General features: G+C 36.7%; 1 protein-coding gene across 2 annotated transcripts in view; it reads left to right on the top strand.

The window, feature by feature from the left end:
- SMAP1 (small ArfGAP 1) overlaps positions 1-27,388 on the top strand; it is a 180,582-nt gene that overhangs the window by 123,407 nt on the left and 29,787 nt on the right. The gene's annotated exons all lie outside the window — the stretch shown is intronic.

Raw genomic sequence — 27,388 nt, 5'->3', positions numbered from 1 at the left:
ATGGCTGTTCACATCTCTTTTAGAGTTCATTCTTGCCTTGACTTATAGCCGCCTGCTACCATCCTGGCATCATCATTATTATTATAGTTAATATTATTAGCTGTGGATCTAGAGAAATACTTTCCTTTTTTTTTTGGTAGCAATGGTAAACATTCTTGAGTTATTACTCTACAAATATCCTGAGTGGTTTTTATTTGTAGATGATGAAAACAAGTCTCATCATTTCATAGTTACTACATGGTAGGAACATCCTTAGGATCTGATGAGGACATTGGTATGAATATCCTTAGGATCTGATGAGGACATTGGTAGCATAACCTTATAGAGATGACTATGCAGTCTGTTTTTTCCTGTCTGTACCCTGTACTCTCCAGACCTTTCATCATTTGAAACTTTACCTTTTAGCTTCATAGGCTGTACAGCTTTGATCAGATATCATTAGAACCTTGAGGTATGCACTATATTTTACATCCTCTTTCTTCATTTCACCTGAATTCCTGTTCTCTGAGGGTGCCATCTGACTTCTTAATCTCATCCACACCCAGCCCCTCCTCGCTTATAAAGCATGCTGGCCAAGTGGGAGTTCTGTTCTGGCTACCGTGATATTCTGATTTAAGTGTAAGGTTGATAAAAGTAATCTTACAATCGATTTGGGGTGACAGTTTGGTTACTTTCAAGTATATTAAATGCTACCACTGTTTTGCATCCAGATATTTAGTGAATAAGTGAGAGAGAGAGATTTAGAAAGATACCTTGAAAAATTTCTGGAAGTATTTGGATTGAAGGTAGCAACTGTCACTAGGATCTCTGCAGTGTTTAGTCACACTGACGGGTTGGAAGAAATAGAAAAATGATGAAAACTGAGCTTACCGTCAAGAATCTTAAAACTCAGAAAGAGCAAGTGATTGAAAGGAGAAATGATATGAAAAATAACATTAACAAAAGGCTGATACAGTACAACAGGAGAGGTGTAGAGTTACAGAAGTGAGAAATAACATGTTGGAATGAGTAGGAAAGTCTTCATGGCAGTGGTTACAGATTGTGAGGAAAGAGGAGGAAAGGGTAATAAACAGAGGGAATAGCATGAAAAAAATGACAAATTGTAAGGCATATTTTGGCAGTAATCTGGTTTAAGCGAAGTGTAGGACAATAATGGGGTATAAGACAAAGATAATATTGAGAAAACCTTAAGTTTCTTGATAAACAGTATATCACTTCTGATTTTGAATACGGAAGTATATTGATTTGAGCAGTTATTTAATAAGATGATACTGGCTGCAGAATGTAAGATGTACTAAAGGAAAATGACTTGAAAACATAAAAAAATTAAAAGGGTTGCTTAGACCCAGATGGTAAGTGATGGGAACTGTTTATCCTAAAAAGCTCATAATTAAATTGATTGCTAAATGGAAGTACCTGTGATATCTGTGATATCTGTGATATCTGTGATACAATTTTTGTTGGAACAGAATATGTTGAAACCTGTCAGAGTAATAGTAATATTTGTAAGATTTTGAAATAGGGCACCACATAATGATTTCTTAAAACTGAATATGGTAATAAGAAAGGAACGTTATGCTGAGTTGGCATTAATATGCCTCTACTTAGGATCATTTTAGAGAGACTTGTCTTAGCTCCTGGTTTCAAGCATTGTACTGGTTTCAAAACCCCCTGTTGTTCTGTATTCCCTACCCATAGGGCTGTATATAGGGCATTGACTTCAGTTCTAGGAAAAGATGTTCACCTCAGTCTTGAGCCTGACCAATCTGTGGGTTTTCTCACGTAATACTTTTTCATGAGTTTGAAGCTGAAGAGATGTGATTAAGGATGAAATTATGGAACCATGTTAGCTGTTGAATGTTATAAGTGAAAACATAAACTAAACAATGTCTTCCTTTGATTAAGTAAATGTGATATACTAAGATATATATATACCAAATTGTCATAGACAAGCAGTATCATTTGGATATATCAATACGAAGGAAAAAAGGGTATATCAACAGAGATATTGTTTATAGATTTTCATATCGTTTCTATCCAGTAAAATGTAGGGAAACAGTCATAATTGATATGAGAATTATAAAGAGGAAGAAGGGAGGAAAAACTGTTTGATTTGATGGTGACAGGTATGGTATGTCTTGATACAGAGATGAAAGAAAGATTGTGAAACTTTATGTATTATTCAAGGTAATTTTGAGCCAGTGAGAGAACTTCTATCTAGTTCAGTGTGGGGGGGGGTGTGTGTGTATTCCTTTCAGATATATATTCCTTTTAAATACATACATATGTATACATATATATATTTACATATATTTTTCTCCAATTAATTTTACAGAGTTAGTTTACTTTTTAATAAATAGGCATTATTTAGAAGCCTGTTTTCACCACTATAGAAGGATTCTTAAGTAAGCAGTTAAATCTCTAGGCTCCTCTTCTTTTTATTTATTTATTTTTTTAATGTTTTGAGAGAGAGAGACAGAGCATGAGTGGGGGAGGGGCAGAGAGAGAGAGGGAGACACAGAATCCGAAGCAGGCTCCACGCCCTGAGCTGCCAGCACAGAGCCCTACACGGTACTGGATCTCACAGACCGGGAGATCATGACCTGAGCTGATGCTTGACTGACTCAGCCACCCAGGTGCCCCTAGACTCTTCTTTCTGAATAGGCTAAACTATCACCCTTAAGAGAACTAATCAATACAACCGGAAACTGTGGTTCAAGGGAGTAATCAGTAGCTGCTGAAGTTAGTCTTTGTAGACTCTAAAGTTTGACTTATCCTTCTTCTCAGTAAAACCGTTGTTAGGAAATGTCACTCCAAGTAGCACTTGAAGCTGCCTTCGGGATTTTTCTTTCATTTGTTTTCAAGGTGTCCTATTTTTTAAAGAGAAAATTAAGAGAATTTTTAAAAACTTTTGTTGTGTTATTATGTTATTATATTATATATCTGAAAGGGATAGTTTATTCTCTAACTCCATAGAGATTTTATTTTAGAAGTTAAATTAGTTTTTAAAAACTTCCTAACCCTTTTATAACCTTTGAAATATAGCGTGTAGATCTTAAATTTAATTTTTTTAATGTTTATTATTTTTTTTGTGTGTGAGAGAGAGAGAGCACAAGCAGGGGAGGGGCAGAGAGAGGGAGACACAGAATCTGAAGTGGGCTCCAGGCTGTGTCACCACAGAGCTCAGCGTGGGACTTGAACCCACGAACCGTGATATGACCTGAGCCAAAGTTGGATGCCTAACCAACAGAGCCATCCAGGCGCCCCATGTAGATCTTAAATTTATAGGTTAAATTTATAGGTAAATTTATAGGTTTATTCACTTGTGTAGTCAGTGCACAGGTCACTGTACAGAACATTACTAATACTTCTGCACTCCCTTGGTCCTCCTAATGAGCACTTTCCCAAAGTTAATTAATATTCAGGTTTCTGGATATAGGTAAGTTCTGTCTGATTTTCTGTTTCATGTAAATGCAATCATATGGTATTTTTCTCTGATTTCTTTTGATTATGATTGTGTCTGTGAGATTCATCCATGTTACTTAATGTTATTTTCTTATTGCTATGTATTCTATTGTCTACATTTGCCATACTTAATTTTTCCATTCTCCTGATGGTTGACATGGGTAGTTTTTGGTATAGGGTTTTGATAAATAAAGCTGCTATGAACATTCTTGTACATGCCTTTTAGTGAACATATACACATAGCTTATTGAATGTGTACCTGAGAGAGGGAATGCTGGATCATAGGGTATGTGTATGTCTAGTTTTAAAAGTTTTCCAAAGTGATTGTATCAATTTATATTATCTTCAACATTGTTTAGTAGTTACAGTTGCTTTGCATTCTTCACAAAATTTAGTGTTGTCATTAAAAAAAAATCTGATGGATATAGAAACTAGTATTTTTATTATTGGTGCTAATTAAGTATGTATAATGCCCTGGCAGTTGAGAGGTTATCTTGAAATTAGTAAGTAATTTAACTAGCTTGAGACAGTTGTGACTACTACATGTCTACTACTACATTTGTTCTCTTCTTACTGTTTTACCTAATTGGAAAAAGAAAGAACTGAGGAGTGAAAATAAGAATCATTGTCTTACAGAAAGCATTAACAAGATGGTAGTGACCTTATTTTGTTAGTTAAATAACTGTAGCCTAAAATGCCCTCAAGCCTAAAAGAAAAAGGAACCAGCTAAAGTTATAATAGCTTTTTAATACTTACTCATTATTAAAGTAACTGTGATGATAAGGAGTGTATAACTTGTTGCAGAAAACCATATTTTAGGTTCTATTACAGGCTTATAGTAAATTGGAAACATTTTTTTCTTCATGGAATTTCTAAAATGTTTGTGCAGTCATTTAAAGCTTTATTGCAAGTGAGGCAATAAAAAGGGAAGAAATCCAATTACTTTATGTGCAAAGCTTTCATTTCCTATTTAATGAAAGAAAGAAAGACTTTTGTTCAGTAAGCATGCAAGCTTTACAGTCCCTCACAGTAAATTAGAAATTTCCTTAAATAGATGATAAGAAAAATATTTCCTCAGTAAATGCTTTGATAAAAGGTAGTTTCACTAAGTTGAAGACTTTACTTAAGAGTGTTGGAGCCAAGGTGAAAGGGTCAGCAATTGGATTTGACTGGTCATGAAGGTAATAAAAATAGAAAGTTCTTACTTGATATTTAACTATTACAGACATTGTTTTAAGCCCTTTATACATATATTATTTCATGGGCTTCACTACAGCTCCATGAGATTGATACTATTACTATCCTTATTTAGTGATGAGAACCTGAGAGACTTAGTAATTTCTTTATGGTCACACAGCTATTAAGTAGCCAAGCTAGTATTTGAATATGAATACTCTGCTTTCAGAATATGTACTCTTAATCAGTATGCCTTAATCAATATGAACTCTTAACCAGTATGGTCTCTCAGTGTATGAGTATTATAGCCAAAAGTGAAGATAAAAAGAAGGAAGAAAGGCCAGGAGTTAAGTAAGTTCCTACTAAGTGGCAAGCATCGTGTTGAGCATTTTATGTATGTTAAATAATTCTCAGCAGTAGCCCTAGGCAGCGTTAATACAGTCATCACACAAAACAGAAACATAAGATTCAGAGAGTGAAATTTACCCATGTCCCCATATCTCATAACTGGTAGAACAAATCTTTCTAAAACGGAGGCCACTGATAGGAATTTATTATCTTCACATGAATGTCTGCTATGGATTAATTTAAACAGCTGCTGCTATCCATTGGGAAGTAGCAAGCTGTTTATATCTTTAGCACAAAATATCTAGCATGAGTATTCCTGAAGTGAGTCAAAACACCTCTACTCTAAATAATGGCAGCATGGTACACTAAAAAGAAGATGGGCTTTGGAGTCAGAAGAACCTTGGTGTTTATGATTAAAGTTTAATTTTAAAATGGTAATTCAAAGTCATAATTTTCTTTGGGGGGGGCATAAGTGAGCAAGGGGCAGAGAGAGAGGGAGAGAGAAGTGGGGCTCACCTGAACCAGGGCTTGTGCTCATCTGAAGCAGGGCTCGAGCTCACCTGACTCAGGGCTCAAGCTCACAGGATGTGGGGCTTGAACTCACGAATCGTGAGATCATGACCTGAGCCAAAGTCTGATGCTTAACCAACTGAGCCACCTAGGTGCCCCAAAGTCATAATTTGTAAGCATTTTTGGGTGGGCCACTCATCTACTTATTCCTGAAGATACACCCAGATTATTCAACAAATGTATGGAGTGCCTGATGTGTGATAGACATTGTAATAGGCTCTTGGTATATAGCATTGAACAAATTAGACATATATCCCTGCCCGTTGGAGCTTACAGTCCAGTCATGTTTATTTAGTTGTGATTTGCTCTTGGGAAATTGTAATCTTCTTGATTGTCTCCTTGCTCTCCATTTGGCAACCTAATAGGTTAGGGGCTTATGTACCAGATAGAGTTCATTTCTAAGAGCCTCTAGGAACAAAGGTATTAGGTCCTATCTGGACCAGCTTTCTCGAGGACCATCAGTCTTCTGTATCTTTGCATGGGTGTTCTAGGTTGAATATGCATATTGAGCATCTTTTATGTGATGAGTCCTATTCTAGCATTGGGTGTGCAAAGTGACATCAGGAAAAAGTATGTATCCTCTGGGAGCTTATAGTTTGGGAGAAAGATGAGGAGCAGAGGGAGAAGGAGGAACTCCCTTTTGTTTTCTGCATGTGGTTCCTCCCCAAGCCCTCCCTCTGTTCTTTCCCTCCATAAAAACTAGTCAGAACTTAGAAGTGGGAGTGTAAGGCTTCATTGTGTTAATAAGTTCCTTAACCTCACTCATTCCCTTTTCTAGGCCCATGGTGATCCCTCAAGTATTCATTGAAGGGAGAAAAGAAAGAAGGTATATTTCCAGATACATGCATATTTTGTTTCTGGTTCATCGGGTTTTAGTTGATTTTTCAATGATGTTTTCATATCTTCCCTCTTTTCTGGTGTTTGGACGTGCACAATAATATGTAGGAAGTCCTTATTGAAAAATTTTCACTATCCAATCACTGCAGTTGAGTCAGAATATGTGAAGATCTCAAATAGATGATGTTGGAAAACTACTATAATTACATTCAAAGCACTGTCAAATGAGAATTTGATAGAGGTAAGCTGGTTAACAAAGCGGAGAAAATTGCTAAAGATGTGCCTCAGAATAGAATTATTTAAAAAGTCCCCCCGACTTCACGAATTCCACAGTCTCATTCTACTCACTCCCTTGTGACCTCCCTACTCTTCCCTTAGTGGTAGTCTTGTACCTAAATCAAGTACTGATTGAATCCACTTATTGTCTCATTCCGTGCTCTCCATTGAGCAGAGATTCTAACTGCTGACTGGTCTGACTTTCAGTTCCTGGCTACAAATCTCAAAAGGGTATTGAATGTTGCCTTGCAGTCCAATTACCCTTTCTTTTTTCCTAGTATATTTGCTTTCTAGTTTTCCAGAGTTTTTCATGCTTTCTCTTCTCTCTGTAAACATAATACACAGTCCATTTCAGTAATGTTTTTGTTTCATGTTTGATCAAGAAAATAGCAGTCATACAGGAACTCCCTCATTTTCTCACCACGGAAACAGCTCGCATCTGTGCCTGTCTTTTCTGAAATAAACAGGTCCTGACCCTGTGGGAAATCAGTTCTTTCAACTGCTGTCTAGATATTTTACCTTACAACTTCATTTTTTATTTACTCCCTTCCGTGCTTCCTTGGTTTCTTCCTTTTTACTGTAGCTTATTATCTCCAATTATTATTGGAGTGTCCTCTATCTACCACTGTTTTTGAAAGGGTCATCTTTGGTATTTGTTTACATTTTCTTACTCAAGGTTTTCTTCTCATTGCATTCTACTCCAGTTTTTGTTTGTTCCCTCTCCTGAAACTCCCCCAGTTAAGCTTACCAGTACATTCATGTTATCACATCCAGAGGATTTTTCATTTCTTACCTTTCTTCTTATCAGTTGTCTGTACAGATGGCCACTCCCTATTTCTTTTCTTTTTTTTTAAATTTTAATGTTTATTATTTTTGAGACAGAGAGCAAGCAAGGGAGAAGCAGAGATAGAGGGAGACACAGAATCCGAAGTAGGCTCTAGGCCCTGAGCTGCAAGCACAGACCCCAAATGGTACTGGATCTCACAGACTGGGAGATCATGACCTGAGCTGAAGTTGGCCGCCCAACCAACTGAGCCACCCAGGCACCATGGCCACTCCCTATTTCTTGAAGCATTTTTTTTCTTGGTTTTCATGAACTCCATTCTCTTGGGTTTATTCTCATTTCATTGCCTGTTCCTACTAAGTGTTCTCTATTGGCTTCATCTCCTTTGCTAGACCCCGAAGTGTAAGTCCCAAGTTCAGTGCTGGGCTCCCTTCTTTTGTACTTTCTCTGCCTAAATGTCCCCAATCAGTCCCATAGTGTTAGTGATCAAGGATACACTAGTGCCCCCCAAATCCAAATCTAAGCTTGACCCAGCTCTAGACTTGTATATTCAGCGGCCTTCCTATCATCCCTACACCGATGATGTCCAAAAGAGAATTCTTTATTAAAAATTCTTTTGAGAGAGTTTTTTTTTTGAGAGTAAGAGTTGTTTTTTTTTTTGAGAGTAATACGAGTAAACGGGAGAGGCAGAGAGAGAATCCCAAGCTAAGTCTCCTGAACCATAAATTCATGACCTGAGCTAATATCAGGAGTCTGACACTCAACTCACTGAGACACCCAGGTGTCCCCAAAACAGAATTCTTGATCCTTTATCTGCTGCCTCCCCATTTCAAGAAACCACATCGCTAGTAGGCTCACTGAGTTGCTTTAAGGCAAAAATCTGCATTGTGATTTGGTTTTTTCTTTTCCTTATCGCCTCTGACACATCACTTCCAGCAGTAAATCCTAATAACTCCATCTTCACTGTTAACTATCCTACATCAAGCCACAATTACCTTTCCTCTGCAATAGTGTCTTAAATATTTCCTCTTTTTCTCTGATTTGTTTTTTTAGAGGTAAATCAGGTCATTTTATTTCTTCGCTTCACACCTTCCAGTGACTTCCTGTTGCACTTGGAATGACATCGAGCTCCATGGACCTTGTTCTGTAGTCATACAGTGAAGTCTGATGCCCCTGCCCATGCCTCTAGATTTACCTCTTTCTACTCTCCCTTATTTACTTTGCTCTAGCCATCTCTTTTTTGTGTGTGTTCCCAGAACAAATCAGACTTACTGTGACCTGAAGACCTTTGCACTATTTGTGCTGCCTACGGTGCTTTTCCCTGATCTTCTCAAAGGTGCCTTCCTTGTTCTTGTCTTTACTTTAAATAGCACCAGAGAGAGGCCTACCCTGCACACCTGATTTAGAGTAGCTCCCAGTTGTTCATTACAACACCCTATTTTAACTTACCCAGTGGCACTTAATGTTTCCATTTTATTTGAGATTGTTTTATTGTATGTTTCTCCCCTCTGCATGCCTCCCACCCCTGACTTCCTCAAAATGCCAAGTGTAGGATGTCAGTGTCTGCAATGTTGCTGAGCATGTGGAAGCTTAATTATCAAATAAATGACTATCAGTGGAGTAAGCAGTCATTGTGGAAAATGATGATTGGCAAAAATGATCCTCTTTATGATTGTACTGTTAGGAAAGTTGAACACGAAGACTGACATAATTTAGGTGAGTAAAGAGAACTGAAGGGTAATTGCTATATAAGACCAAATTCTTGGCTGTTTACCTCACATGTAATGCATACAGCTCATTATTAGGTCACTTTACTCTATGGAGTGAGTGTTGAATGAATACAAGCCAGAGGAGATGAATCATCCTTAGGAGGTTTAAAACAAGTAATACAACAACTGAGTCTACAGTAGTATGTATAAATAGCTTAGTATTCAAGATATATATTTTTTTCCCTCCAGCTGATATTTCTAATAACCTATCTTAGGGAAATTTTTTAAAAATCAGGGAAGAACAGGGGCAACTGGGTGGCTCAGTTGGTTGAGCATCTGACTCTTGATTTCAGCTCAGCTCACAACCCCAGCATTGTAGGATTGAGCCCCATGTTAGGCTCCGTGTTGAGCATGGAGCCTGCTTCAGATTCTCATTCTATCCTGCTGCTACTCTACCCCATTTGCATGCTCTCTCTCTCTCTAAAATAAAAAATATTAGGTGCACTCCTATGGCTCAGTTAAGCGTCTGACTTTGGCTCAGGTCATGATCTCACAGTTGGTGAGTTCGAGCCCCGCATCAGGCTCTGTGCTGACAGCTCAGAGCCTAGAGCCCGCTTGGAGTTCTGTGTCTCCCTTTCTGTCTGCCCCTTCCCCGCCCCTGCTCACATTGTGTCTCTGTTTCTCTCTCTGTCTTTCTCAAAAATAAATAAACATTAAAAAATTTTTCTTAAATTTAAGTTTTTTTTATTTTACAAATCAAAATACAGAAGTATTTTTAAAATTAACATCTATTGCTATTATAGCAAAAAGGTCCTGGTGAATGAATTATTATCATTAAATCTGTAATTCTGAGAGCATTAGTTAATACAGTGCTGATAACTAAACTGATTAATACCTTCATGATGTATCTTAGAATATCTATATAGGCCTTGCCATTTAAAAAGATATTTCCCTGCACTAAAGATTCCGGTGCAGTAGCTGATAGGCTATATGAAAATGTATACACTAGCCCTTGGTGAGGCTCAGTAGCACCCATACTCATACAGGCAATTATATAGAGAGGATATATTTAGGGCCCACATCAGACTTTATTTGTTGTCTCTTAGTGTTTTAGAGACACTTAGAGAGGTAAGGACATAAGCAATCTAATCCAACCACCTTATTCTTCAGATAAAGAAATGGGAACGGAGTGTGATTATACTGCCTGTAAGTGATGCCAGAATTCAAATCCCATAGCTCCTGTCCTGAATCTTTGCCAGTGATAATGTTACCAATGGGAGTGTCTGTGTTGTGTGAATGGATGCTTTAGTCCTTGGATTCCCCATGAGAAGCTTTACATGGGGATCTGCACTCTAATAAGAAAGCCAGAAGGAAAGTAGCAAACCAAAGCAGTTTATAAAAACAAAAGTATTCTCTCAAGGTGGGGAGACCTAGTAGGTTCCAAGAGGTAGGACCAGTGTAGGAGCAGCCCCTCCTTGGTTTTGGGTTGGATATTATTGGGTATTTTCAGCGCTGGGAGGAGCTGTGATTTCTCTAATGGAGGCTGCTTCCAAAATTTTCAGAACTCCTCCTGCAGTTTGGGAGGGGGAGTTCTGACCTACAAGCTTCTTACGAGAACCTCCTGGTAGCCTTTCTCTGTTGGAAGTGGTGTGCTGTACCTGCAATGCAAATGTATTATAATGACTGTAGGGATTACCTTGGGGCAGAGGTGGAAGAGGAAAAGCACAAGCTAGGTACCTGTGGCTCTGGATCTGCTCTGGATCTGTCAGCCCCAGGTCTTGGTAGCCACAGTGTCAAGATGTGCCCTGGGGCTTTTAATGTGTAGCCTACTTATCACCATCCATGCCTCCAGCTCATGTCTTTGTCATTCCCCTTGAAGGACAAAAGACTTTCTTCCTTTGCTCATTCTACCTAACAATACCTTCTTTTTAATAGTTGTCTTTAATTGATTAGTTTGCATATCCAGTGATGGGTGCAGTCTTCTTTTATTAGTTGGCTATATGTGATTACCCAAAACCTGCAGGAAATACTTCGAACTTTCATTTTTGTCTTGACTTTAGAAATTATTTTTCATACAAGTAATCTGTTCATTGGTTGGTGAAATATCTGATAACTTGTATAATGTGTTCAATTGTCTTGAAAGTTTTTCCTTCTGCTCCTCCCTATCTAGTATCACTAAGCTGAGGGCTCATATTTCTCTGGTAGAACCTCTTAAGATATGAGCTTGGAGTCACATACTTTTTCTTTAGTTTAAAAAGAAGCCATAAAGCTAGAAGTAAGTTATTGGAAGATAGGACTGTATTATTCTGAAATAGCTACAACTAAGTGCCAGAGAGAGAATTTCTATTGTTCAAAAGAGAAAGAGACCAGCTTGGGTCAGAAGCTAATGCAGTGGAGAAGAAGGAGACAGGTAATTAATAGTAGTAGTGTTTGTAGTAGGGGTGCTAGTAGTAGTAACTATAGTAGCAGTACAACATTTTAATTAACTGTGCTTTGTCTGAAAGTACAGTCTCCAAACCTGTATATATTTAGATGACTCTTAGATTGATTATTGTTAGCTAATAAAAGTCAAAAATAAAAATACGGATTAACTACATGTGAATTCCATAACTTACTGTGAACTTATTGTGGTTGTGTTGGTTGTGGTAACACCAAATTATATCTTTGGATAGAATTCTTACCAAATTACTAGAATACTTAAAACATGAATTTAGACATATTAAGTGTCAAATAATGTAATCTTTCTAATAACCATATAAAATAACATTCTGAAATAAAGTTGCTATAAAGTATTCTGTTTTTTACTAAGAGTGATTTTTTTTTTAATATTAGGTATTTTACTTTATGAAAACCAGGAACTTTAAATACATAAGCATCGTCTATGTTTGAGAATTGAGTGGGTTTTCATTGTAGAATTATTGTACCATATAAATGCAAACAGTGAAAGGATGAAATTCTCTACTAGATTTCTTGTGATCTAGTAGTAAGTTGCTATGATTTCTAGAATTCACAGTTGGCTATAAAGGAAACCTTGAAACAGTATAAGGTGTCTGATCAAGCAGGCTGACAATGCATATTAGCATTCAAATATGTTTGACAATGCTGTGTTCTTTTTTTTTTCTTGGAACACCTGTTCTGTTTTATTTTTTTACATTTTCTTTTTTTTTTTTTTAATTTTAGTTTATTTTTTAATTTACATCCAAGCTAGCATATAGTGCAATAATGATTTCAGGAGTAGATTCTTTAATGCTCCTTACCCATTTAGCTTATACTCCCTCCCGCAATCCTTCCAGCAACCCTGTTTGTTCTCCGTATTTAAGAGTCTCTTATGTTTTGCTCCCTTCCCTGTTTTTATATTACTTTTGCCTCCCTTTGCTTATGTTCATCTGTTTTGTATCTTAAAGTCCTCCTAGGAATGAAGTCTTATGATATTTTTCTTCCTCTAATTTCACTTAGCATAATACCCTCTAGTTCATCCATGTAGTTGCAGATGACAAGATTCCATTCTTTTTGATTGCCAAGTAATACTCCAGTGTGTGTGTGTGTGGTATACATATATATACCACCTCTTCTTTATGCATTCACCCATTAATGAACATTTGGGCTCTTTGCATATTTTGGCTATTGTTGATAGCACTGCCATAAACATTGTGGTGCAGGTGCCCATTGGAAACAACATACTTCTATCCCTTGGATAAATACCTGTTAGTGGCAGTGCTGTGTTCTGGTCATAGAGCCTGGTAATAAGATTGTATGTGAAGCCATCAGCTTCTGATATAACAGGAAGAAAGGAGAGATGGAAGAGTTAAATTATAATAGTAACATTAAAATCCCAAATGTTTATATTGTTTTTTATTTTTACAGTTTACAAAGCACTGTTGTCATATTTACCTCATTTTACCTTTACCTTTCATCTTTTTATGTTTTTCCTTTCTTTATGTAGTTTTGAGTTTCTTACCTATATCATTTCCCTTCACTTCTTTTGACATTTCTGGTAAGGCAGATTTATTGACAACAGATTCCCTCCATTTTTGTTTGTCTGAAAAAGTCTTTATGTGTCCTTTATTTTGGATTGGTAGTTTGGTATGCTGCAGAATTCTAGGTTTGTAGGTTTTTTTCTTTCAATATGTTAAAGTATATGAATCCAATCTTTTCTTGCTTGCATGGTTTCTTTTTATTTTTTTTAATTTTTAATGTTTATTTTTGTGAGAAAGAGAGAGAGAGTGCGAATAGAGCTGGAGAGAGACAGACAAACATAGAATCTGAAGCAGGCTTCAGGCTCTGAGCTGTCAGCACAGAGCCTGACACGGGGCTCGAACTCCGAACCATGAGATCATGACCTGAACTAAAGTCGGATGCCCAACCGCCTAAGCCACCCAGGAGCCCCACTTGCATGGTTTCTAAGAAGAAATTGGGTGTAATTCTTATTTTGTTCTTCAGTAGGTAAAATTTCCCCCTCTAGCTTCTTTCCGAATTTGTTTCTTTTTGATTTTCTGTAGATTGAAAATTTTATGATAGGTGGAGGGTTTTTTGTTTGTTTGTTAGCATTTATCCTATGTGGTATTCTCTGACCTTCCTGGATCGGATTGGTGTTCAACATTAATTTGAGTAAATTCCCAGTCATTATGGCTTCAGATTTTTTTCTATTCCTTTTTCTTTTTCTTCCCCTTCTGATATTCCAAAACATATATATTATACCTTTTATATTTGTCCCACTTGCATATTGTTTCCTTTTTCTTTTTCAGTCTTTTTCTCTTTGTTTTTCCATTTTGGGAATTTCTATTGCCATATCCTTAAGCTGAGAGGTTCTTTCCTCCACCATGTCCAGTCCATTAATGAGTCTATCAGAGACATTCTTCATTATGTTATAGTGGTTTTGATCTGTAGCATTGATTCTTAGTTAGAATTTCCAGTTCTCTGTTACATTACCCATCTGTTCTTGCATGTTGTCTACTTCTATTATTAGAACCCTTAGCATATTAATCATAGTTGTTTTAAATTCAGTCTGATAATTTTGCATCTCTGCTATATCTGAGCATGGTAAATAGGGCTTTAGTAATGTGGTGGAGTGTGCAAAGAAGGGAAGCATTCAGTATTCCTATGATTAGGTCTTGTCTTATTAGTGGTGAGCCTATGTCCCTGGGCAATGAACTTCTCAACTTCAAATGGAACCCGATGGCTGGAGGGGGCTGAATTTGAGTATTTCCCTTTCCCCTAGCTAAGCTAGGTTCTGCTAAAACTCCCAGTTGGTTGGTTGGGCTCTACATTTCCCTACTCTGTGACAAAAGCAAAGGGAGTTTTCTCCAGTCTTTACTAAGAGAATCTTGGTAGTGCTTTTGTTGTTGTTGTTGTTTTTATTTATTTTTTAAATGTTTGCTTATTTCTGAAAGAGAGAGTGCACAAGTGGGGGAAGGGCAGAGAGAGAGAGAGCGAGAGAGAAAGACACAGAATCTGAAGCAGGCTCCAGGCTCTGAGCTGTCAGCACAGAGCCTGATGCGGGGCTCAAACTCATGAACTGCAAGATCATGACCTGAGCCAGAGTCAGACACTTAACCTACTGAGCCATCCAGGTGCCCCTTGGTAGTGCTTTTGAACATAAAACTTAAAAAAATGTGAGGGCCTCATATAACCGGATCCCTCTGTGGTTTTTGACTCTCAGATAGAGACTTCAGCACTTGGTCAGTTACATACGATTCAGCTTTTTCTACCCTGAATGGTATTGGGTTTCTGCTCCAGGAAATTGAAATTCTCTGCATTCTATTCTTGTCTGTGTTTCCAATTTTGGGCGCTGCTGTTTGCCCTGTGATCTCACTTTTCTGATGAATCTAAAGAGTTGTTCATTTTTCAGTTTCAATTTTTTACTTGTTAGAGTGAAATAGTGACATTCAAGCTGCTTATTTGTAAGACCAGAAACTGGAAGTGTTGTTTTATTTATCTTAATTACTATTTTAGTAGTCATAAGGTGAATATTACAGTTATTATTTTACAAATTGAAAACTGAGGCTCAGAAACAAGGCCAACTATATAACTTGGAGGGTCTTGTTTAAAAGAAAAGAAAAAAAAACAAGAAAAAACTACCATTAAATGTACCAAAAATCAAAGCTTTTTTTCTTCCACATTCTCTCAACTTGTCAAGGTGTCTTTTATTTGCTATTTAATGTTGTTCTAAGTACATGAGTTCAAGCCCCACATTGGGGGTATAATTTACCTTAAAAAATAAATAATAAAATAATGTTATTCTAGGTCAATAGAAATTTACATCATTAACATGAATTATATTCATCTTTATATTGTAGTTCACATTTTTACTGCATTCATAAGAACATTTACTTCATATGTGGAATCATCAAATTTCCACACTTTATATTTCTTAGCTTCTACACTCATGTATTTTGTTCTTACCAGAATAATGGGAATACTGCAGAAAACTATACTGTTTTAATTTTACTTCTCAATAATGCACATATTCCATGAACATTCTCTATTTTTAAGGAGTGAAAGGGAAAATACTATCCATTGCCCTGTATTTCTCTTCACTACTTTGTCGTCATTTTCACTATAAATGGTTGGTTGGTATAGAAAATGACATAAATAAGAAAGAATAGGAGTTTTTGGCCTTTGTTATTTTTTTAAGTTTATTTATTTTGAGAGTGAGGGAGAGTACAAGCTGGGTAAAGGGGTGGAGGGCAAAGAGAGAGAAAGAGGAAAAATCCCAAGTAGGCTGTGTGCTGCAAGTGCAGAGCCTGATGTGAGGTTCAAACCCATGAACTGTAGGTTACATGACCTGAGCCAAAACTGAGAGTTGGATGTTTAACCAACTGAGCTACCAAGGTGCCCTCCTGTTCTTTCTTGTTTTTTAGAATGTGTTGCCTTCTTCTGCTTTCTGAGTTCTTGTTGAAACAGAAAGCATGACCTCTTAGGGCTGGTGATACCCTACTTACCCTGTTATAGACCTAATATGCATATTATATTAGGAATTTTGTGCTCATAAAACATCATGACCACTATATGCAAATGGGCAGCAAGGGCACATATTGCACGTGTCTCCTGTGTTTAAGTTTATGTTTCATTGTCTCACTGGGTTTACAAAATCAAGTTAAAGATAAAATGAAGAAGTTAAAGATGCAATAGCTATTAAACCTTTTGAGGGGCACTATGGGACTGCACAGGTTACACTCACGAAGCTGACCCTGCTCAGAGATCATGTAACTTGTTCAAAGTCACACAGCTGAGAAGTGTCAAAGCTAGGTTTAAACTTAGATGTTTGGCCAATGTTCTTTCCTTTTTTGTGTGTTTGTTGTTGTTGTTACATATTCTTATTTTGAGGGCTGACTTTCAGTGGGTTGTTACGAGGGAGGTGTTTAGCCACATATAAAACCCTGGCCTAGAAGCAGGTCATCTGTGAATGGTTTAGCACCTGGTTCCTCATGGATGTGTATTGTGTGATGGGCAAGAGGCTGGCCCCTTTCCAACTATACCCCAATTTTTTCTTTTATAGTTTGCTAATAAGTAGTAATTATAAAAATCTACCCTCTGGGGCGCCTGGGTGGCTTAGTCGGTTAAGCGTCCGACTTTCGCTTAGGTCATGATCTCGCGGTTCATGGGTTCGAGCCCCGCGTTGGTCTCTGTGCCGACTGCCAGCTCAGAGCTTGGAGCCTGTTTCAGTCTGTGACTCCCTCTCTCTCTGACCTTCCCCTGCTCACGCTGTCTCTCTCTCTCTCCTAGAAATAAATAAAACATTAAAAAAAAAATTAAAAAAAAAATCTACCCTTTTTCCTTCCCTGTAAACCTCCAGACTGTGTAAGGGAAAAATAACAATGGTATAATGAATGTTACAGACATAGATACAGATATAGCCTGCTCCTTCTGTTGGGTTTACTGACTTTTCTTCCTATCTTGCTAATTCATTACTGAGAAGCTGACTGGGCGTTGGCATGCAATCCACAGTCTTACAGAACTTTGACAGATCATTCTGCTCTCAAGGAGTTTGCCATTGCTAGAAGGAGAGAAACTCCTTTACACCTGAGTCCAGCAATACTGTAACCAATTCCTGTCTCTAGACAAAGGCTCTAAGTATAATTGTGATGGGTATTTCAAACTGGATACTTTTAAGAATGAAACTAGACACTCTTAACACTTAAGTTGAAATAACTGGCATTAACTGCAGTTGTCCTGAGCAAACCAAGACATACAGTCACCCATCTCATAATGCATTATTCAGACACATGTGAGCCTAAGCATGACATTCCTGTGAGCTTCTAAGAGATCTCCTTTAATCCTTTTTAATACCATCATTGTGCTGATTCACGTTGAACCACAGTTATGTTTGAGTCTTTTTGCTTGTCTAGAATATAAGCCTCTGAAGATGAAGAACCAAGTCTTACCCGTCTTTGTATCCCCAGTGCTATACAGATCCTGGCACATAACTGTAAAAGCTACCACCATAACCACCACCAGCTGCCATTTTTAAAACACCTATTATATGTCCCCCACTATGAAAGGGACTCTATATTTTTACTTAAAACTCACAAAAGTCCTGCAAAGTAACTATTATTTTACCAATGTAGGCATTCAATTTTTGTGTTTAAATAATGGGAAACCTTGAGGAACTAATGTATAAAGCACTGTAGGTCATTTTTAGAAAAAGTGTACAAACTGAGACAGGAGCTAGAAGATTAGAGATAGGCAAATGTCCAGATTCTTAGAAGGAAAATGTATATAGATTATGATTGCACATCATTGTGCTTGACATGAATTCTATTCAAAATTCAAATTGGATTTTTAAAAAAAGTTTATTTATTTTGAGAAAGAGAGGGAGGGAGAGGGGCAGAGAGAGGAGAGAGAGAATCCCAAGCCAATTCTGTCCTGTCAGTGCAGAGCCCGATCTGGGGCTTGGTCCCACACACTATGAAATCATGAACTGAACTGAAATCAAGAGGACACTCAACCGACTGAGGCACCCAGGCACCCTCAAATGGGATTGTCTTTTATGGTTTACTTCTTTTTTCAGAGTGTTAACATCACTTACTAGGTGCTTACATGAGTTCCCTAAGAATAATTCCTGTCAGACTCAGCTTACTGTCTGAGATTCATAGATATCTTTCTGGGAATGATATAGACAGGTAGGCCTGATGAGCAGATTGTACATAGATTGTGAGCTGGATGGACAGCTGTACCAGAGAAATCGAGTTAATAGAATTGATGTCATTGTCAAGGGAGTTAGCTGCATTCTTCAGGGCTCAATTCTGACTTTGTTCTTTTTGGCATTTTTATTAACTGAGCACATCAATGTGATGTTGTTCAAATTTTCAAATAACCAAGCGACAAAGATTAGTTAAGACATTACTTGACAGAACAGTTCCTCAGATAATCTTAAATACAAAAATTCCAACAAGTTGGACGAAAGTAGAATTCTGAAATAAGTGTATCCAGACTTCAACTGCCCTAAAGATAATAGCACAAGGGAAAATGTCAGGGAATTTTAGATATCTGAGGGCTTGGTGTGAATTAATGGTCTGCTATGGCTGCTGAGAGGGTCAAGGTTCCACTTAAAATCATTTCTTACTTTTTTCTGCATGGCTCTGTCATGGAGAATAGGGATAAGTGAGTAGATGTTACAAGCCACGTGAAGAGAAAACTTTCTAATATTTAGTTAGCATTGTCTGAATATGGAGTGTGCTGTATTTCTATATCCAGTGATTCCATAATACTGGAAAACTTTCTTACAGAGAGACTGGCCATGTAAGAGAGATGTTACAGTGGTATTTTATGCCTCACATAATGAATTGAGTAAGTGTCTTTTAAGTCCCCATCGTGTTCTGAAATTTATATAAATCTTTGGTATTTCTCCAGCTCAGTCAGATATTGTTTGGGATTGTAATGTCCCTAGGCTATATAGAGAGCCATTTACCAGAAGATGTCCATATGCTTCGGAAGTAAAATATAAATTACAGTTCTAAATTGAAGCCTAAAAATACAATTTAAGAAAGAATATTAAATTAGAAAACAGAGTACACCATGTATTGATAAGTGTAATGTGAAAAAATATAAGTACATTATAAAGAATGATAAGAAAAAAGAAGACTTTAACAAGATTCTGAGTAAGACAAAATGAGATATTGGAAATAAACAAGCTATGTACAAGATTATTTCCTGCACAAAATAGTTTTAAACAAGATTGTATAGAATTTGGTTGTGACAGCATGCACATATAAATGCATATTAGTAATTATAACACTATCTCCTAGGAATTAAAACTGAGTGATTTTTATTAATGTATTGATATTAGACAATTGAATGACTACTGGGTCAACAACAAATATGATTCAATCTTTGCATTTTTTTTCTACTTTACAGTAGAATATATGATGACGTACAACCCAATAGCTTTCGAGTAACCTGTCATTCATAAATTTTTACCAAAAATTTAGTAAAAATTGAAATCCTACTATGAAGATTTCAGCAGACACCCAGATGAGAGTAGTATTCTGGGAACTGTATGTTATTGAGTAACTTGTTAGAAAATATATCTCAGATTTCAAGTTGTAATGAAGGAGTAGATTAGTGTTAATTCTCCTGTCAGCGCAAAAAGCACTGTGCCTTGACTCTTGGCACTTAGGCAGTAAAAACGTAGAGATTGGTGCCCAAAGTGAAAGCAGAGAGCAGTTTTATTAAAGCACAATACAGTCTCTAAGAGAGAGCATACAGGTTCCGTGAGGTGGAACTGGCCCCTTGGTTGTTTTGGGGTTGGATATGTACTAGGTTTTTCTGGCCGTGGTGACCTGTGACTTCCATTCAGTAGAGTGGTGCTGAGTGCTCCTTAATTGACAGCTAAGATTATATAACCACTTTTTTTTTTTTAAAGGTGATGGGACTCCCTTTATTTTTTTTTTTCTAATAGTTTATTGTCAAATTAGTTTCCACAGAACACTCAGTGCTCATCCCCACAAGTGCCCTCCTCCATGCCCAACCCCCCTCCCCCCCACATCCATCAGTCCTCAGTTTTTGTCAGCATTCAAGAGTCTCTCATGGTGTCTCAAAGGGAGTCTCTCCCTTTCCCCCACCATTTCCGCCCTTCTTCTCCCCCTTGTTCCTCCGTCAAGTTCCTCCTAATCCTCCTATACGTGCAAACATATGGTATTTGTCCTTCTCTGCCTGACTTATTTCGCTCAGCATAACACCCTCAAGGTCCATCCATGTTGCTACACATGGCCAGATTTCATTGTTTCTCATTGCCATGTAGTATTCCATGGTATAGATAAACCACATCTTCTTGATCCATTCGTCTGTTGATGGACACTTAGGCTCTTTCCATGTTTTAGCTATTGTTGAGAGTGCTGCTATGAACATTGGGGTACATGTGCTCCTATGCATCAGCATTTCTGTATCCCTTGGGTAAATTCCTAGCAGTGCTATTGCTGGGTCATAGGGGAGTTCTATTGTTAGTTTCCTGAGGAACCTCCACACTGTTTTCCAGAGGGGCTGTACCAGTTTACATTCCCACCAACAGTGTAGGAGGGTGCCCGTTTCTCCACATCCTCGCCAGCATCTAGAGTTCTCTGATTTGCTCATTTTAGCCACTCTGACTGGCATGAGGTGGTATCTCAGTGTTATATAACCACTTTCTTACTACACATGCCCATTCTCCTAATATATCTGAAAAGCCCATAAGGGGAGAGTCTCAACCACAAAACAAATATATGTAAATGGGTGTATAACTAGGTAAAGGTCAAGCTGGGGACACGTTTTTCCTGGACTATACAAGTATCTTTTTAGGGACAGTTTTTCTAGGCTGTTACATCCTATTCTGTGGGTAACATGACCCAGTTTTCTTGACCATAAGGCTTTTCTCAGAGGGTTCCTTCTGCTCATTATCTGGCTCCTGCTGAACACTCCTAAAGTATTGCTTTGACCATGGCACAGCCAACATACCCATATGATAGTAATCAAAATTTCTTTCTCGGTACAGTTCATATGCATAACATATTTCCCTAGGAGTAATAGCTTTACTTTGGCAACTCCCTTTGAAAATTGGTGGCCTGTCTAATTACTTACAAGCGCTAGTTAGTTCACGTTCTTCCACAGTGTAGCTCTAGCTTATTTTTTCAAATTTATCTTTTATTCTTTATGTACATTTAGACATATAGGTTAGTTAGGTATGTCCACTCCCATACTCAGTTTTCTTCACATGGTGCCTTTAAAACCAACCTCTACCAGGGTGCCTGGGTGGCTCAGTTGGTTAAGCATCTGACTTTGGCTCAGGTCATGATCTCACTGCTCATGAGTTTGAGCCCCATGTCAGGCTCTGTGCTGACAACTCAGAGCCTGGAGCCTTCTTTGGATTCCCTCTCTCTCTGCCCCTCCCCTGCTAATGCTCTCTCTCTCTCTCAAAAACAAAAATAAAAACATGAAAACAACCCAACTCCTACCCATTGGACTCCTTCCTGTCTTTCCTACAAACTTGAGAGTAAATTTTACTTCCTTTTTAAAGTTCTAATTATCCCACGACCACCCTCATGGGCATAAGATGTATCTTACACACCTTTTCTATGCTCTTTATACTCTACCGTGTATAGAAGTTATTTGTGTACTTGCCTTATCCCTTCTATCAGATTGTGGTTCCTTTTTTTTTGCAGCTTCTCTTTGTGTCATTGGAAAAATAATATCCATGTACAATAAACATTGAGTAATTTTGAATCCAATTTGTGATAAATAGAAATTATTAAGGAAAAGGTATCCATGGTATGGGGGAAGGAGCCCTATCAGGAGATTAACCCCTGCCACTCTGGTGACTATGGAGGCTTTAGACAAATCACATCACTTTAATATCCTTAACTTTAAAATGAGATAGTTGAACATAATATATTTTATGTCCCTTCTAGTTGTATGATTCTGTAAATGTAAAAGGAAACTGGTTATAGATAAACTAGTTAAGGCATAATTTGAGTTGTAATCAGTTTTAAATAAAAGTTTTTAATTACCTGTAGAACCTAGAAAATTATATAGCTTCCCTATTCTTACAATATGTATTAATGCTATTCTCTACATTAATAGATAAATGTATTGGTCAGTTAAAGCATAGTAAATCACTTTCTAGGAGCTCAGCTGTTATTTCTGTTATTTAAAAGGGTGGTAAATGTAGGAGTTGGAAACTAAGTCTTTTTTTATGCATTTTTAACCTGTGGAGTAGTGTTATAAAAAGATAGGCTGGTGAAGCTTCTGCTAATAAAGGTTTTGATAATTTGAATGAGACATCTGCTTAATATAAGTCTAAGGATACAATTTCTTTATCTAAGTAGACCAGTATTCTTGCTTGTTAGAAAATGTTGTTTAATGAATTATAAATTGCCTAATTTTATTCATTTGCAGTTGACTGCATTTCTCACTTATTAAAACATAAATTCCACATATGATGTTTTTAGTAGCAGGAGAATTTAAAGTGGATTGATTCTCTACATACTGATTGATATGTCTAAGGTAAATGTGAAATAAAGCAGTGATAGTTACATGAGGGAAAATGGGGTAGACAAGGTCTTGATGAACTGTTATCACACTTTATTATATCCTTGCCTCCAAATCCTAACAAGATAAGTAGCATTTCTATTCGTTTTTAAAAAATGCTTATTTATTTTGATAAAGAGAAAATCCCAAGCAGGTTTTGTGCTATCAGTGCAGAGCCCTAGGCAGGGCTCAATCTCCCAAAATAATGACCGGAGCCGAAATCACAAGTTGGATACGTAACCAGCTGAGCCACCCAGGTGCCCCAATAGCATTTTTATTCTTAAATCTTCTAAAAATTGGCTTCAAAAATTACATGATTTATATGATAGCTACATATCAAATATCTTAAATAATATCATCTTGTTAATTCTTTGCGAAGTACAACAGAATTGGTATGCTGTAGAACAAAAGGACAAATTAATAATTTGTATATTAATATTTTTGTTTAATGTTTATTATCTTCGTATCCTGAAAATATTTGATAAATAGTACTTAGCGTTAAATGTAAGTTTAGTATAAATAGTGTTATATATAAATCTGATACAAATCAGATATGTTCTTAATGATTTTTTTCATTTTAGAAGAGATTATTAGGAAGGCATAATCTATACACTTGTTAACCAAAATGTTTAACTGGAATACATTTTGGCAATCCACTTACAGTTCTTCTCTAATATTAATCTGGTGAGATATGTATATGTATGTATACATATGTACATCTACATTCTTTCATATAAAGAGAGTGAAAAATATGTTTTGCTGTAGAAACTAAGTAAACTTCAGAGTGACCATGAAGTTGGTGTTTTTAGGCTAAACACAGGATGCTTTTGCTTCTTTCTTGATAAATCCAGGCTATCTAAAAGGTACACATTGCCTTGTTAATACGGATATTGTAATGAGGGAGAAGGAAAAGACTATTCCTAACTTCCTATCTTATTTCTTGAGATTTGATCTTGATAATTTTAAATGTTTCATTTTTGAAGTGCTAGATTATGCTTTATGGTGAAGAAAGGAGATTTATTATTTTGACACTCTCTTCCTAGTTCAGTGTCTGAGGCCTTCTGTAATCTTCCTCTTTAGACAAAAACTGAGTGTCTTGTCAGCTTTTAGAATATGGCAGTGTCAAGAAGCCATAGCAGTGGACATGATTTAATGGCTAGAAGTAAGACCTCTTTGAAATAGACTCTGCCTTTCAATTTATTATTGATGGTATTGGACTTCAATGTACATTATCATGGAATAAAATGCAAGACATGGATATTTTTAGTTCGTGTTTTTTAAAATATTGAGTCTTTGCTTTAGAGGATTTTTTTAAAACCCTTTTAATAGCACTATATAAGCAAAGATGTTTTTATCCCTCGTCTATATTTTTTAGTTATTATAATTCATCCAAGGAAAATAAATGCTTTATTTCTATCATTTTACACAAAGATCTATAAAAATAATTATAAGTATAAATGAGAATAAATTTTCAGTTGTTTTTAGAAAGTCACTCAAAGATTTTGAATATAAAATTAGTATCTTTTATGGATATGTAGCTCTGAAAGATTAAATTATTCTGGCTAGAGTTTCAAGATTTCTTACCTATGTAGTTTGGTATTTTGGTGTATCCTTGAATTTTCCCAATATGTTTCAAAATTTTAAAAATTAGGTTAATTTTTTTTAAGTTTATTTGAGAGTGAGAGAAAGAGAGAGCACGAGTTGGGAGAGGCAGAGAGAAAGAGAGAATCCGAAGCAGGCTCCTTACTGTCAGTGTAGAGCCCAGTGTGGGGCTTGAACCCATGAGCTATGAGATTATTGACCTCAGCTGAAACCAAGAGGCGGATGCTTGACCGACTGAGCCACCCAGGCATCCCTCCCCACCTCTTTTTAAGTTTATTAATGAGGTTAATTTCTTAAGTTTACATTTATGAACAGAGTATCATCTGCATTCAATCTTTGTAGGCCTTACTAATGTATATAAGGCAGTACTTGGATTACTATAAAGATATAAAAGAGTGATCTCAAATTATCTCTGCCATATTATCAGTGTGTTCATGGTTTGAAGATGAAGAGATACAAGATAGTTTTTAAAGTGATTGACCCTTTTACCTTTTTAACTTGTGGGACAACCCGTGAGATGCCAACTGTAAGAGTTGTTAAAATCCGTCTGAAATAACCACCTCTATTTGGAGTAGTTGGTAAAGTTTAGGGCATAGACATTCCGCATTCATACATGTTGACCCACTTATAGATAGCAGCAAAGGAGCAGACTGTTTTTAGAGCAGTGTTTCTCAGCCCATGATTCTGGTAAGAAATATATGTTACATTTTGATCCAGGCTACGTGTGTTCACATATGTTCACAAATATGCAAAACAATCCATGAATACTTACCTTTACTTTGTACAGTGCACTCTGTTTTCTATTTCACCTTTTTAAATGCCAAAAAAACCTAATTGTTGTCCATAAATTTGGTTTCAAAGCCCAATAGTGGGCCATGTCTCCAGTTTAATAAACTGTGTTTAGGATATACCCCTTATTCTTACCTTTATGTTTCTTTTTACCCTGCACAACTATCCACATGTTCAGTATTTACATAGTTTTCTGTGGACATGGTTGATAAACAACCATTTAAGTTATGATGCAATTGCAATCGAAAGAAGAAAATTCTTGGGACACGTATAGATGTGTGACATCTGAAAGGAAAAGATATTTTCCAAACTTTTTTCAGTAGTTCTGAAGATGGGAGTCAAGATTACCAGAGGATCTATTGTTTGTTTGATTTAGCTTTTCCCTCCTTTCCAAACAGTGAGTAATTGCATACTCAGCAATTTTTGTTACTTTTTTAAACTTTTTAAAAAACGTTTATTTTTGAGGGAGAGTGGGGGAGCTGGGGAGGGGCAGAGAGAGAGGGAGACAGAGGATCTGAAGTGGGCTCTGCCCTGTAGCTGAGAGCCAGATGTAGGGCTCAAACTCACAAAACTGTGAGATCATGACCTGAGCTGAAGTCAGATGCTTAACCTACTAAGCCATCCAGGTGCCCCATACGTAGCAATATTTTAAAAGGAACCTGTAATTTGGTGGGAAAATAACTCATAAACTGAAAAAGAAGTCATTTTGGCCTGAAAAGATTCTACATTATTAGAACACAGAAAGTAAATAGGAAGGAATCCCTGACAGGTTTATTCCATGCTTCTTTCCAGGGAAGAAGCTTCAGTGAAATATATCAAACAAAAAATTTTAAATTGAGGAACAAAAAATAAGCTTTAGTTAGTACTCTTTCTCTATTTGGCATATAATATCTGAGCCTCAATTAATCTGTAAAGTGAATGAGTTTTGCCAGATTATTAAGTTTATTTTCAACTTTAAGCCTTTCTGATTTTAAGTTAAATCAGGAATTAGGTTTTTATGTGCCTGTTAATCATAAGACACCTGTATCTCAACATTTAGAGTATTCCAGGCAGCGGTGTGAGTGAAGATCAGTGATACCTGCTGGAAGAAGCTGCTAGAACCCTGCTCGGGAGTATTTGAAGTTTGAGTGCTTTATGGCCACTTAACCCTCAGGTTCTCTTGCAGAGTTGAGTGCTTATACACTCAATACAAGCAGTCCAGGAAGGAAAAAGAAGAAGGAAGGAAGATCTAGTGGTTTAAGTATTTAGTTGGAAGGAGTTGCCTCCTTGGATACTATAAACTGTGCTTTCTTTTAAATTACTTTGCTATACACAAGGTAAGTCTTACCTATATTGGAAGTGAAAAATAAAGGAGAATGTTAAATGGATTATGTTAAACCTCTGAGAATTATGTATTGTTACAGGCTGATAATTCTGTATTTGAGAAGGTTATTAAAGAATTGATACTTGAGATGGTAGGGTAATTAAGTAAATAATATAATAATTCTGAGGAGACAGTAGTGACTAAAAACAAGAGTAGATATAATAAGATATAACCAGTTCTTAGAAATTTTATATCTGTATAGGTAACAAAAATGCACTCATGTAACAATTAAGTTATTGAATTCTTTAGGTAGTTCCAGAAGAAATGATCGTATAAGGATAGTTTGAGAAATGAATGTGAGTGAATGAATGAATGTTTTATTTTCTTGGTTCAAGAGAGGTAGGGTGTATATTTAATGGAATATTATTCAGCCAAAAGATAGAATGAAATCTCGCCATTTGTGATAACTTGGATGAGCCTTGAGGGCATTATGCTAAGTGTAATAAGTTAGAGAAAGACACCTGTCATATGATCTCACTTATATGTAGAATCTAAAAAAGAACAAACAAAAAAACAAGATCCTGGATCAGATCTTGGAACAGATCATGGAACAGATGGGTGGTTGCCAGAGACAGGTAGGAGTGGGGTAGAAGGTGGGCAAAATAGGTGAAGGAAGTTAAAGGTACAAACTTCCAGTTACAAATAATTCCTAGGGGTGTAATATACAGCATCATAACTATAGTTAATAATGCCATATTATATATTTGAAAGTTGCCAAAAGAGTAGGTCTTAAAAGTTTTCATCTTAAGAAAGAAAATTCTGTAACTGTGTGGTGATGGATGTTAACTACATTTACTATGGTAATCATCTCGCAATGTATACAAGTATGGAATCATTTTATGTTGTGCACCTGAAGCTACTATAATAGTATATGCCAATTACATCTACACTAAAATAAGTGGAAAAAGAGGTTTTCGAGTTGAGTGTCTAGTAAGATGTATGTCTCTTCATTCTGTTCTACACATTTCT

Source organism: Crocuta crocuta, unplaced genomic scaffold (assembly GCF_008692635.1).
Source record: "Crocuta crocuta isolate KB4526 unplaced genomic scaffold, BGI_CrCroc_1.0 scaffold518, whole genome shotgun sequence".
NCBI classification, from domain to species: domain Eukaryota; kingdom Metazoa; phylum Chordata; class Mammalia; order Carnivora; family Hyaenidae; genus Crocuta; species Crocuta crocuta.
The sequence above is the reverse complement of the archived record's forward strand: the minus strand, read 5'-3'. Positions and strand labels throughout refer to the sequence as shown.